This window comes from Balaenoptera physalus (assembly GCF_965194825.1).
Source record: "Balaenoptera physalus genome assembly, chromosome: 13".
Lineage (NCBI taxonomy): Eukaryota > Metazoa > Chordata > Mammalia > Artiodactyla > Balaenopteridae > Balaenoptera > Balaenoptera physalus.
The window spans coordinates 93030474-93044988 of record NC_138892.1 but is presented as its reverse complement, the minus strand read 5'-3'; the positions used below and the strand labels follow the sequence as shown (position 1 = coordinate 93044988).

General features: G+C 40.8%; 1 protein-coding gene across 1 annotated transcript in view; it reads right to left on the bottom strand.

Moving 5' to 3' along the window:
• Positions 1-494: 494 nt before the first annotated feature.
• LOC309641237 (uncharacterized protein) overlaps positions 495-14515 on the bottom strand; it is a 487119-nt gene continuing 473098 nt past the window's right edge. The window contains exon 2 of the mRNA XM_082421102.1: positions 495-559. The gene's annotated coding sequence lies outside the window, so the exon portion shown is untranslated. The remainder of the gene's footprint in view (positions 560-14515) is intronic.

Below are 14515 nucleotides of genomic sequence, written 5' to 3'. Positions count from 1 at the left end.
TAGAATCATGGCACCCAAGTTTTTTTTCTGTAACTCTAAATTGGACCGCAAGGAGGCTTTGTCACCCTTCTGTCCCACAGTTAAACTAATTAGGAGCTAGTATACTTCATAACCATTGAGTGAAATTTGCACATTCCTATAGTGATCATTATATGAAAGCAATCTTTTCATATTTAGGCTCAGCATGTGAGATACCTCAGGTTGGCCTGCGGTCTCTGACCAGCAGAGGAAGAAGAGGAAGTGGGAGAAGCCAACATACCCTCAGCGTGTGGCAAACAATGCCCCAGACTGCTGTGGTCCTCCTCCCGGCTTAGGATGGGGATGGAGAAAGGAGGGCAGGAAGAGGTCTGCAAAGGACTCTCCTCCCATCCTTCACTCTCTACCTAAAAAGCCTCCCAACCCCCCCTCACCTGTGGAGACACACCTATAGACTATAGACAGAGCTAATTTTCAGTTCTTGAGCCAGAAAACAGGGCAGACAATCCAAAAACATGAGTTATGTATAATATAATCATATTTTCTGAATCAAAATTGAAACAGACTGGTCAGACACACTGGTCTAGCTGCACATGGTCAAACAAGAACACAGCATAGAGTATTTTTTAATCAGTTCTAATATACACATAGTTTTATTATTCTAACATCACTGAAATAAGGATAAGGATGTGTCTTGCAATCAATAACACGTTGGTTTAACGTTTTTTCTTGATTGGTGGTACAAAAAATAACAATGTGTCTTACAATCAATAGCATCTTAGATGTGATCAAATTGACACCAGGATTATCCCAGAAAATCCAGGAAAAACAATCTGTTTTTAAACATGTTCAAACCTTGCAGTTCTTTTTTTTTTTTAATGAATTAACATGTTTTTTTTTATTTATTTATTTTTGGCTGTGTTGGGTCTTCGTTTCTGTGCGGGGGCCACTCTTCATCGCGGTGCGCGGGCCTCTCACTATCGTGGCCTCTCTTGTTGCGGAGCACAGGCTCCAGACACGCAGGCTCAGTAGTTGTGGCTCACGGGCCCAGTTGCTCCGCGGCATGTGGGATCTTCCAAGACCAGGGCTCGAACCCGTGTCCCCTGCTTTAGCAGGCAGATTCTCAACCACTGCACCACCAGGGAAGCCCCAACCTTGCAGTTCTTTAATCCCAACTGGATTTCAGAGGCAGAGTGTTTCATGTGTCAACTTGCCTGGACTCTGGTCTCCAGTTATTCAATCAAACGTTAATCTAGGTGTTGCTGTAGAGGTATTTTGTACATATGAGGTTAACATCCTCCATCAATGGACTCTAAATAAAGGAGATTATCCTCCGTAATCTGGGTTGGCCTGATCCAATCAGTTAAGGTTTTGAGAGTAGAGCTGAAGTTCCCTGAGGAAGAAGAAATTCGCCCCGCATCAGCTCCTCCCAGAGTTTCCACCCAGTCCTTCCTGTCAGCCTGATGTACAAACTCTGAACTCGCCTAACCAGCTCTCGCAGTCACAGAAGCCACCTTTTTGCAATCAAACCTTTTATATATATTCTACAGTTCTGTTTCTCTGTTGGAACCCTGACTGATACAGAGGATCGGTGGTATTTTTTTTTCTCCTAATATTTTCTCCCTTTTTGACATTTACTTAACTGAAAAGGTAATACATTTCCCTGTTCCTTATATTTATATAAAAGATTTCTTCCAATTCCCTTCACCATCCTGCCAGTTCCTAATCTACCACCTGTCAGATGTAACCACTATAATTATTTCTTTGTGAGTAATTCTAAAGTTTTTTATGCATAAGCAAATAAATACAGATATACATCTCCTCTAACTCCCACAAATCTACGAAAAAGAAAAAAAGGTAGTCTGCTACATACAATGTTCTGCACTCTGCCTTTTTTTTCCTTAATATTCCTGAAAGGTTTTTCCATTTCCATATGCAAAGAACTTTATACTTTTTTCCTCAGCTGTATTATATTCTATTGCATGTCTATACCGTGATTTGTTTAATCAGTCACCTATTGGTGAACATTCAGCTTATTTCAACACATTTGCTAGTATTCACAAGGGAATATCCTTAAAAACATTTTAAAATATAAATGGATAGATAGAGAGCTAAACAGATAGATAGATAGAACTGTACATAGTGACTTATGTCTGTATAATCATTGTGTACTTTGAGCAAGAGTATGTGTAGAAGAACACACAAGTAGAATTACTTAAAGGGTTAGAGGGTACATGCATTTTTGATTCTGAGAGATCTTCCTAAATTGTCCTAAATTTCCCACCATCATCAAAGAAAGTATTTGGTTAGAAAGTACTTGTTTTTCCACAGCCTCAGCAACACAAGTGTGTCATTGATCTTTGAAATTCTTGCCAATTCAATAAATTACAAAAGTACGTTTCAGTGGATATATAATTTACATTTCACTTAACAAGAGTGATATAGAATATCTTTGTAATATGTTTGAGTCCTTTTTACTTCCTTTGCTGTACAACCTCTGTGCATATTTTTGGACTAGTTTTCTACTGAGTTGGTCTTTCTGTATCATCCAAGAGTCCTTAGATATTAAGGAGGTTACTCTTCTATATGTGACATGAGAACACTAATATTTTCACCAGGTCTTCTTTTGTCTTTTGGCCCTCTTGATGGTCCCGCCATATAGAATTTATTTTTATGCATTTTGATTTATCAATCTTTTCTTTTTATGGACTTCAGATTTTGTGTCATACTCAAAAAGGCCTTCTCCACACCAAGGTTCTAAAGACATTCACTATTTTTTTTTTCTATAGAATGTTTGGGGTTTCTTTTTTTACATTTAACTCTTTATTGTTTTTCTGATGGCTGACCAGTTGTCCCGATATCATTTATTAAATAGGCTACTTTTTCCCTACTTATTGAAGATGACTTTATCATAGAATTTCTATATATATTTGGATTTAGTATGTTCCATTGGTTTATATGTCTATGAACCAGTACCACATCTTTTAGTTAGTAAAGCTTTATAATATATTTTAACATCTTGGCAGGGTTAATTCTTCCTCACCTTCCTCCACATCACCATGGCTCTTCTTTCAGATGGTTTTCTTGAGTATTCTATTTGTGGCTGCACAGGAAATTTAGAAACAGTTCTCTGTTCATCCCACCTTGCCCCCCTCCCAGATATTTCCATACTGGTTTGTCTTATCACAGTCCTAAAATTCCCCCATTAGATATAATGAAACAAAAAGCCATAAGCATTAGACAATGGTCTCTTACCTTGTGCTGTGAACTGGGACAGCCACCGCATCTCTTAGGGTTTTAGTTTTCCCCTTGACAGAATAGGGACACAGATAAGGAGAAAAAGTTTTACATAGATGTTCTCTAAGATACCTCCCAGTTCTAAAGTTTTTCAGTTCAATGTCAAACCTCTTGTTGGGTGTTTTAATCAGCAGTATGCTCATTTCTCATAAAAAGTGCTTGCTTTACAATTTTATATTACAAACCATTGGAATTTTTGGAATCATTTGCCATAATTTGCAGTAGAGGAGAAGACTGAACTGAAATGACTTATTTCCCCTACAGATCAAAATGTAAACAGTAGAACTTCCACTGAGTCCTTTTTTCTAAGCCATTTACCTCTTCTAAGTACAACATAGTATAAGCAAAGGATCCGGCACCCAAAAAAGTACCAACAAACAACAGAAGTTTCAGAAGGTCTGCTTCTATTTTTGTTTTTGCTTCTTTTTCTCTTTTTACCATATCTGTAAATTGATAGCTAACCAGACATTGTAAGATCAAAGACTCTAAGTGCAGTTTTCTCCCACATGACTGAGTGGCCGCTGCGCACATTGATTACACATCACTGGTGAGTAACTGGGACAATACTCCACTCTAAATTGCATGTCATGGATGAGGGTGAAAAAAGGAACCAATAAAAACTTTAGTTGGTTGCATTGCTCTGAAAGGTACATTATTTTTTTTAATCTTGCCAACAGGTTGGCACACTACTGGTCTGTGACACCTAAATAGCACCGTAGTTAAATGTTTGGTGGCTTCTGATCAACTACCTGATCTATGAACCACCTAGATCCATGACTTAAGAAGCTGAGAAAGCCTCTCTCTGTCCACCTCAATGCTATTCATGACTGTTTCATTAACAGGTTTTTCCTTCTCCCTTTTCCTCAATGGCTCTGTTAGGTGGACTCTGTTAGAATGGGGGCTATAAAGCACAAAACCAAAGAGAATAGTTTATTTTCAGGATAGTATTTTTATCCTTTCTGCAGAATAGTGCCTTACATATGTAATATGCCTCCTTCTGCAAAATGAAGCATTCTTAAAGTGATTGACCTACATAAAAAATCTCATCTCAGCTTTAAAAACTTCCTGTGCAAAAACATAAAGCTAGGATAGAAGGATCTGCATTTACTTCAATAAGTCAGAAGTTACTTGGGCACGAATTCTCATGGGAGCTGCATACAAATACCTGGACATCAAAATATCCTTGACTGGGTTGACTTTTAATTTAGGAGTTTACTAGAGCCTGCAGCTAGACTGCTGGAGTCTGTGATAGTGTCAGATTCCATAAATGAAGCATGGAGGACTTGGTTAGCGGCCTGGGTAGAATGCCAAAGAATGCCCTGGGGACATGCTAATTCAGTACTCAAGGTAGCTTACCCTTCTGTGAGCCAGTACTAAACCAGTGCCCTATAAAGGTGTTTGAAGTACTGCAGGGCAGTCTCAAATTTTTGCTATCAGCTCCTCACACTTATTTACAAAGCTCTTTTCTCTGGCATTTGCAGGGCAGCTGCAAGGATAATAAGTTACAGCTGCCACATCAAATTTCCCTGCAAGCAGAGACTGCCTGGCACCCCACCACCAGCCAGGGTTTCCTTGAACCCCCTTCCTGATTGGTAAGGGAGGCTGGTGAGAGGACGAATGTCCAGGGAAAGGACTCCTCCAACACTTCCAATGGGCACATGACGGGAATAACTAGAGAAAAGAATAACGGACTATGACCGTCTCTTACGTCTTTTCATCTCTTCCCAAGACTCTGCTGAAGGAGGAAGATGTTTGGAAGTGCCACCCTGCCACTGCCCAGGCATTTCCACCACTCTAAGAGTGGAGAGCTGGGGGAATTATTGTAGGCAGGAAATCTCATCAATGGCCGCAGCTTTCTCTTTAGTGGGTGGTGGCAGGAAGCTACTCAAGAACCTAAGGGAACCCAGCCCCTGCCATCATTATGTTCATCATCTTAGGAGCCCCACGTCCTGAACTCATGCATGTGCAGTCCTCACAAACTTATTTCTGAGAAATATTATTTTCCCCTTTTTACAGAAGTAAGAACTGAAGCTGAAAGAAATTAAGATACTTGTCCAAGGTTGCTCAGTTACAAGCAAGAGAGCTCCCATTCAAACCTATGCCCATCTGACGCCAAAGCACAGGAGATGGGTGGTAAAATTACACGTATCTCAGTTTCAGCTGAGTTTCCAAAGACCAAGAGTAATACAAGTGGCAAGTACTGTCCAAATCCTCAAGTGAGATTCTAGAGCACCAATAAATGTAGGGAATGCTGGGAAAGTATCAAACCAGTTCTGTCAGTGTTAGCCTACCTCACACCTCAAGGGTTTAATGAATGAAGACACTAGAGAAAATGCTTCTTTTAGAGAGACTTGCTGGGCTACCATGGCACCTCTCCTCTCCTTTCCTGGGGACTGAGGAGGAGGGTGAGTCCCCATTACCTCAAGCCGAAAAGAGGAACATCACAGGACACTGGAAAAGTCTGATGTGTGTCCCTTTGACTTTGAAAAATAATAGCTCATTCCCACTGGGCAAAACTAAAGGAAAAAGATGGCAGTTGGAAGAAAGGGGGCTATATTGGGAGTGAGCTGTCCTGCTACAGATGCAGGAAAGGGGTAGGTTTATCTGAAGAAAAGCTGTTTATGTTTCCTCATAAAACGGCCCCTTTGCTCCCGATCTGCTCTCTGGCTGGGCCAGCTCTGGAGGGGTCAGAGCAGCCGCTTTCCAGGGGAAGGAATTACATCAAGAGCCAGAAGCTGACCACAGCTGCTCTCCCACTGCTAGTTGACGAGCCTGAAGCAGACTTGAGCTGGGTAAGTGAATTTGAAATACATTGGGCTTATTTTTTATTTTTATAAAACAGTGGACTAGACAGGAATCATCTGATTATTAGACTGATCTGGGCTTTTAGCACTAAAACAAGGGGATAATTGATCCATCTAAAAGTAGCTTTAAAACTATGAAACCTGCTTGAAATGTCATACAGGAACCAGGGAGAGGGAAGAGCCACCGAGCCTGTATAAGAGGCATTTCTGAAGCAAGTCAAAGTTACTTTATGCTTTTCAGCCGCTCTGAGCCCAGCTCATTCCACGGGTAGCTTATACACACTCAATGCTGCCTCTTATGAATTATGGAATGCCCTCTTCCTTGGCATGCTCTTTGGGGGGATTAAGTTTCTAAAGGTCTGCCGGGTCATGTACGGCATGCACTGTTTATCCTACAGCCCTCCATCATTTTGTTCACAGCTATCTGGCCACCCTACCCCACCCCACCTCCACTTACGAGAAACTAGCAACTCCCAGCTTTGCACACCTGATGAGTATATAACTCGGTACATTGGGTTGAGCATCACAAAATGCCTTTTGCATTTCTTGGTTGTGCCATAGTCATCACATCTTTGCTTCCTATGTTTCAAATCAATCTTCTGGTGCCTCAGTGGCAAGTCCTATGACTACTTGAGAAACAGCCAGAAGAACTCATTAGGTCTGAGTACTCTGAAATCCCCAAAGTAATTATTTCTTAAGCGCTACTCCAGACAAGCGATGGAGGCCCAGGATAGGAAGCAATTTGTCTCTCAGGAGCATTCATGCAGATGACGCTTCTGCAGTTGTGAGAGAACAAACAGGGAGCAGAGGCAGGGAGGAAAGGGAACCGTCCTCATGATAAAGTACGTACAAACTACATCTGGACTTCGGTGTGCATTTTGCATTTTTTAAATATGGGACGCACTCTAAGCTTACAGATTCAAAACTGTATCTAGATATAGCCATAAAAATATGTTTGTCAACATTCTGTCATGCTTTTTAATTTCCAAAAACGGTCATTAAAGAGTATAACGTGCCTTCTCATTTGAAGATGAAACTCCTGATGGCACCTAAAGAATGGTTTTAATAATATTTTGGGTAATATGACCATACTCACTGTACACAATGTTAAGTGATAAAAAGGTACAAAATTGGACATGCAGCATGTATATGTATATGGCAGCATCTAGCCATGTCCCAGCTTGGGGATCTCAAACATGTTGAGTTCAGACACCCCCAAATACACATGTGATCCACAAGCCCACAAGGCATCCAGGGCTCTCTGCTGAGTCACTGGGTCCCAGAGCAGACACTGTCAGCACCCCAGCAGCTTTCCTCAGGTCATATAAGGCAGGTTACACTGCTTGGCTTCCAACTGCCTTTGGGCTTTCTCTAGCATTCAGAGTCTGCTCTGCCTGCACCTAGAACAGGCTGGAAGTGACCGATAGTTAACATTTCCACCTCTACCAGTGTTCCATCAATGACTGACTAGAGTGGTGGTATAAATAAGCCAACTTCTCACCCCTCCAGAGAGACAATTCTGAGACACATGTTCTGTCCTGACTGTTTGTGTTCTCCCAGCAGAATTAAACTCCAGTTACCCACAAAGCTAACTGGCTTGATAACTCAACATTATTGGTGTTTCCTTAAGATCATCCCCAAAGATTGTACCAAGTGTTCATCTCAGGTTATACTTCTGTGGAAACCCATACTGAAACAGCTGGTGACACAAATGGTTCTAGGAAGCAGATCCTTATCATGGACTCTGGAATTGGATACTGATAAATTGTGGGGAGTGATAACTTAGCTGTGGAATCATAATAAGGAAGACTCTCAACTGTGGTGAACTGGGATGAGATTAAGGTGTACTCACTTATGCAATATCCACAGAATTAGGGAGAAATTATAAAGACTGTGAGGTTTTTTGATTAGTTCGTTGTTGCTGAACATCACTGATGCACTAAAGGAAAAGTATTGACAGGCTCAGGTCAACCAATCAGAGCACACTGAGGAAACGAAAAGATGGCCTCCATGACAGCCTTTAGAGACACTTAACTCTTGCAGCTAAAAGAGCAGCTGCTGAATATCAAGCCTAGAATCTGAGATTAGCCATTACAATGAGAGACTGAGTTCAGAGTCCAGCAAGTCTAGAGAAGACTCTAGATATTGAAGGAGTGGGATTCAGAAAACTGAAACAGGGACATCTGGTTAGACGCACTTGAGAAACTTGAACACCTACGTTCCCCTAAATCTTCTGGGCTGGCAGAAATTGTCTAATCCCCCTGCTAAGATAGCAGCTTTCTCTTGTCTACAGATCATGCAAAATCCACACCTATGGCAGATGTCTCACAAGATAACACTTGCCTCCTCAAGATTTGCTCCCACCTCCTCTGATTACTTCCAGGCCAATAACTAGGGTTAAGTCTCAGCATGATTAAACGTGGGTCTCTCTGATTGGAGGAAAGGGATTATCTATGAAAAGAACTGGAAGACCTGGCTACTATGTCATGCCAGGAATGGGAGAACATGCCTGGGAATGGATCTTAATGGTACTGAACCAAAGGAAGCAGAAAATACTATTGAGTAAAGGAAATATTTATAATATAGGAGTACTCTCCTGTGACTCAGGATTGAACATCTGGAAGAGATAGATACCTGTAACCTGTTCTAATACCTTGCTGGAATAGCTACGTGAAGCTAGGAACAAAATGATGGTCTACAGTAAAGGAGATGGAAGTCAGAACTTCCTTGGCAGATGTTTAAGGAAGGGGGCCCAAGGTTGGTCCAAAGGTGGACATGCCAGGATGTGTCTATTATACATAAAATCGGAGGACTCATCAGCTGTATATGTTCCCCAGGAGGCCAGAGAACACTCTTCACTAAAGAAACAGTAATATGCTACTGAGGTGTACAAGACATTTTTGAAAATTTCAGTGCTGGATGTTCTCTGTAAGCCAGGATTGATGGTAGGGTTAATGGTATGCAACTGGGCTCCGTGGTATCAATGCGGATGAATGGATTCTAGAATTGCAAAGGCCAAGTAGCAACACTAACAATAACCATTACAGCAACAAGTTTAAAATGGCATCAGAGAATCCTGACCCACAAAGATCTCTGGCAATGGCTAATATATCACAGTATTCCTTGGATGAGACTGATTCCAGATCCAAGCCAATTCTCAGACCCAAAGCCAACTGGTTGAAGAAGAGTCTGACTTCTTGAGGAAGGACACCGTGATACCATAGCAATTATAAACATAACAAATTCCCCAATCCTTCTACAAAGGGACCTGTGGATATTCATTACAATAAAGATAACACCCAGAGGACTTTCCTGGTGGCGAAGGGGTTAAGAATCCGCCTGCAAATGCAGGGGAAACGGGTTTGAGCCCTGGTCCGGGAAGATCCCACATGTCATGGAGCGACTAAGCCCGTGAGCCACAACTACGGAGCCTGCGCTCTAGAGCCCATGAGCCACAACTACGGAGCCTGCGCTCTAGAGCCCGTGAGCCACAACTACTGAAGCCCACACACCTAGAGCCTGTGCTCTGCCACAAGAGAAGCCACCGCAATGAAAAATAACCCCTGCTCGCCACAACTAGAGAAAGTCCATGCACAGCAGCCAAGACCCAACACAGCCAAAAATAAATAAATAAATTTATTTTTAAAAAGACGATAACACCCAGATTATTTGAGAACAGTTGGCTACATGGTCTGAGCGGACACTCTTGAGATATTACGAGATTCAAAACATCGTCATAGTCCCACTGTTAGAAGGGGAACTTACAGAGGCAAAGCAATAGTTGGAGATCTGGACCAAGAATCCTCTTGTGGTCATTTTCCCAGTCTGAGTGCATAATTATGGTAGATACATTTTAGCAGTTGGTATAACCCTCACCTCTGTTCTCTAACCTATGGAATAAGGGCTACAGTAGTAAGAAAGGCAACCTGTAAGTCTCTAAATCTGCCCCTTCCCCATCCAAGACTGTGAATCAAAGTAATACTACATCCTGGAAAGAATGACAAATTAGCGTCACCCTCAAAGTTCTAAAGGAGTCAGGATGGTGGTCTCCAACTAATCTCCCTTTAATTTACCAGTTTAGGCCACACAGAATCCCCATGGGTCACAGAAAATGATAATGGACTGCAGTAAACTTAACTAAATGGCAATCTTAGTCACTAGAGCAGTGCTGGATGTAGTATCTTTACTAGAAGAAATTAGCACAGAGTCTGGAATGAAGCTACAGATTTGAAGGAGTTCTTTTCGATTCCCTACAGGAAAGAGTATCTGAAGCAGTTTGCATTTGCTTGGATTGGAGAGCAGCTCACATTCATTCCTACCATATACTTCACGCCAAAAGCTATTGGCCTTTTAGGATGTTTGAACAACATCTTAAAGGCACAGCTGAGCTGCCTGCTATGGGATAATAGCCTATGAGGTTAGGATGCAGTACATATTTTGAACGAATGGCCATTATCTGCTGCTCTGTGTCAACAGTTAGGATTGAAGTAGGTCCGGGCACCAAGGAATGAGAGTAAACGTGGCCCTTCTCACCATTAGTCCCAGTAAATTATTCAAGGAGTTTGTGCTTACTGCTCGTTCTGCTTTAAGGTCAACTGGACTAAAGATCCTGGTTCCTGGGTGAGTGGAAATACAGTAAAGGACAAAGTAAGGGTCCACTAAACCTAAAGCTATGACTGCCTCCCAGGCATTTTCATCATTCATGCTAATAGATCAGCAGACAATGTGAGTTATTATACAAGCAAGAGTGACCAACTCTCATGGGGAGCTGGAATTTCTTCTACAAAACAGGCACAGAGGTTAAGTATGTTTGGAACTCAAGGGATTTAGAGGGCACCTGCTGAAAAAAATTTTTTAAGCATTTGTGACTGGTCGCCACCTTGAAGAATGAATGACAGAATGGAATGAACTCATCATGGAGCATGAGTGGATCTGAGCAGTGCCAAGGGGCAGACTGTAGCAGAGATTGTCAGTGTACCACCCATACACCCTCAAACTTTACCATTGTAGTGCACAAAGCTGACTTCCAACTGTCTAATGACCCTCTCTGGTGGCCAGAGCCTCTCTGTCCACACACGTGGTAGGTCGGAAGTGTCAGAGAATTAACAACCCACAGGAGCAGCATTCAACCAATGACTGAAGGGAACTGGGGTATAAATGCCACAGTTCCTTTCACGTGGGGTGAGGATAACCCTGAGGCACACGTTCTGCAGTTTCCTAGAGTTCTTCAGTGAGTTTCCAGTTATCTACAGGGGTTACTTGCTTGACTAGGATCACTTTATTGGCTGTCATCTCTCCCCTATTTCATCTTCCCACCCTTACCAGGGTTTCCTGGAATCATCCTCATATAAATTACTCATACTTCAGTCTTCATCTCGGATTTACTTCTAGAAGAAGCCAAACTAAGAAAGACTCCCAGGTCCCTGTTGGAGGGATGTCCACATGTGATACTCAAACAGGGACCAAGCGAAGTCTTGTGTCATGGACAGGATCACTTCTGCTGGGCAATGAGTGATAACGCTAGCTACAGACAGAATGCAAACCCTTCTCTGGCCCTGCTGGAAAGGGTGAAATGCTGTGGGAGGCTACAGGAGGCTGGGTTATCAATGGGCAGAGACTCAGGTCCAGTGCACGTCCTGGTAAGTTCAGTAACGCCCCTTACAGCATCCCTTTGTCAGGTTCACTCATCTGAGACTTCCCAGAAATCAGGCCCTCTCCTTCCTTGGACAAAATTTCCCACCTTAATAGGTACATCTCTGTTACTCTTCACTTCTCCACTGCCATCCCATGCCACACATCCCCCCAGCCCACCTTTTCTCTTCAGGCTTTCTTGAGCAGCACTTCATCCCTCCTCAAAACTTACACTCCTCTTCTCTTTTATAATACACCCAGAAGCCCCATTAAACCTGCAATTCATATCTTTAACTATTAAGCAATTAACAAAATTAAACAATTAAAAGCTATTTAACTATATTTAACAATAGCTTGCCTTTTCTTGAGTGTAGGGAAAGTTTCATCTTCAGCCCCTTCCAGAAGATAAGAAGAAATTGTTGTGTACCACCTTTCATTTGCAGCAAAGAAAAAAGAAATAAATCAGGACAGTCTAAATGGCCACGTTCTGTTAGATATGTGTAAACAAAACACACCACAACATTAATAGGTTTTATTTCTTAGTAGTAAATTTACAAAGGGCTCTGATTTCCTTTATTCTTTTCTCTGTTTCCCCAATCTTCTGAAAGATACTACATGTACAATCTCAAGAAAATGCAACTATGTGTATCATTTTAGAGTCCATAGATTGTGGACTCTGTGGTTTTTCAAATAATTTGTCTATATTAGGAGGAAGGAACTAACAGGCCCTTGTTAACTTCGATTTCAATTTATTTCCCATTGACAGTTTTTCAAATTTAAAGCACGTGCACACGAGTAACTATAACTCAAATTCCGTGAATTAGAATACTACTTACCTATTTACAACTATAACAAAACTTGAAATTCTTTTTTTCATGTGTATTCATGCAAACATAAAATCAATATCTAATCTTACTGAGTATTGAATCTATTCACAATTTTTAAATTACTATCTGGCAGCCCCCAAACAATTCCAGCCTCAGTTAAATTTAAAGATAAAACTTATAGGTGGAATCTAATACATGACACAAATGAACCGATCTACAAAACAGAAACAGACTCACAGACATAGAGAACAGACTTGTGGTTGCCAAGAGGGCTGGGTGGGGGCGGGATGGACTGGGAGTTTGGGGTTAGCCGATGCAAACTATAATATATAGAATGGATAAGCAACAAGTTCCTACTATATAGCACAATACTGTATTCAATATCCTGTGATAAACCATAATGGAAAAGAATATGAAAAAGAATGTATGTATATGTATAACTGAATCACTTTGCTGTACAGCAGAAATTAACACAACATTGTAAATCAACTATACTTCAATAAAAAATTTTTAAAGTAAAAAATAAAAAAATTTTAAAGATAAATTCAACAATATGAGAGCTGATTCTGACCAAGAATTAAAGACCTTATTAGAAGACCATGGTTAAGCACTGGAAATTTGCTCTCTTATAAAATTTCTCATAAAATAGCTAAAGATCATCTTGCCTGAGAAGAGCAATAAAATAAAAGCTACTATCCTTCAAGAGAGCCAAAGGTATCTTTCTGAGCTGTTGCCTTCACTGCTCAAGAACATACTAGAATATAGCTCTGAGGCACAGGACGAGCTTCTATGAAATCTCATCCATTTACATCCTAGGCATAAGGAAAGGACTAGAAAAGAATGAGTAGAACTTGAAAGCTTTTCACTACATTCTGGATTAAGTTCCTTCCTTAGCACTGTCTGAAACCATTTAACAAAGAAAGTATGTAAGGAGATAAAAATTCAAAATAAAATAAATTAAATTTAGTACAAGTTAATCTACCATAGCTCACAGTAACTAAGAGAGACTATCTGAACAACAAAAACAAAGAGCCATTTCTGGGATAAGCTGCTAGACACATGTCAAGTATTAAGTTGAACTACATGAAATTGCCCAGGTTTGGCCATTTTTTCATCAAATGACAATTTCATATGATTTCACCTAGTATTTTCTCTTACATTTGCACAACTACAAAACTCAGAAAAGTAATATTTGGTTGTTATGCTGATTTGAAAAACAACATGCAAAAAAAAAAAAAAAAAAAAGACAACACTTTGTAATCTTATCTTCATAAAGTATGGTAAGCTAGCCGGGGGTAGAAGGACTCGAGAAGTTGATATTCAATTTTCAACTAATGTTCAGATGCACATGGTCAAAGACTTATCTGATTCACATAAATTCACATAAAATCAGTCAGAAAACTTAGTTAAAAACGAATGTTCTTTTCCCCTACTACTTGTAAAATAAAACTACTTGTATTAACTGTTTCAGTTGTTCTCAGTCTGGTCCAGAGCACCATATTAGACAGGAATAGGAGGAGAAATTTCTCTCTGAGAAATTCTCCAATGGTATTGTCTTCACAACAATTTTTCAAGTAATATGTTAGCATAGTATTTGTTGAGATTATGATGCAAAGATGTTTGAGGTGGGAAGCAGTGTGGAGGAGGGGGAGGCACTAGATAAGCCAGATCCTTGACACACATTTCTTTGCTTGGTCTCCCATTAACCAGTGACGCACACCACCAAGACCGCCTGCCCAGCTCCACTCCCAGAATCTCTCCCTGGCTTTAGAATGTGGTTTCATCTCTGTCTGAAACCTTTACAGGAAAAAGGTAATATGGATCCTTGAACATACAAGGTATATTAGGAATATTTTAAAGGGGTAACCATTTATATCCTCCTTCTTAAAATACTCTATTTTCTTGGAAACCTTGACATCAACTTATTTGGTTCTCCTTCGACCTCTTTGACTCTTTTCAAATTCTCAGAGCAGCTTCTCC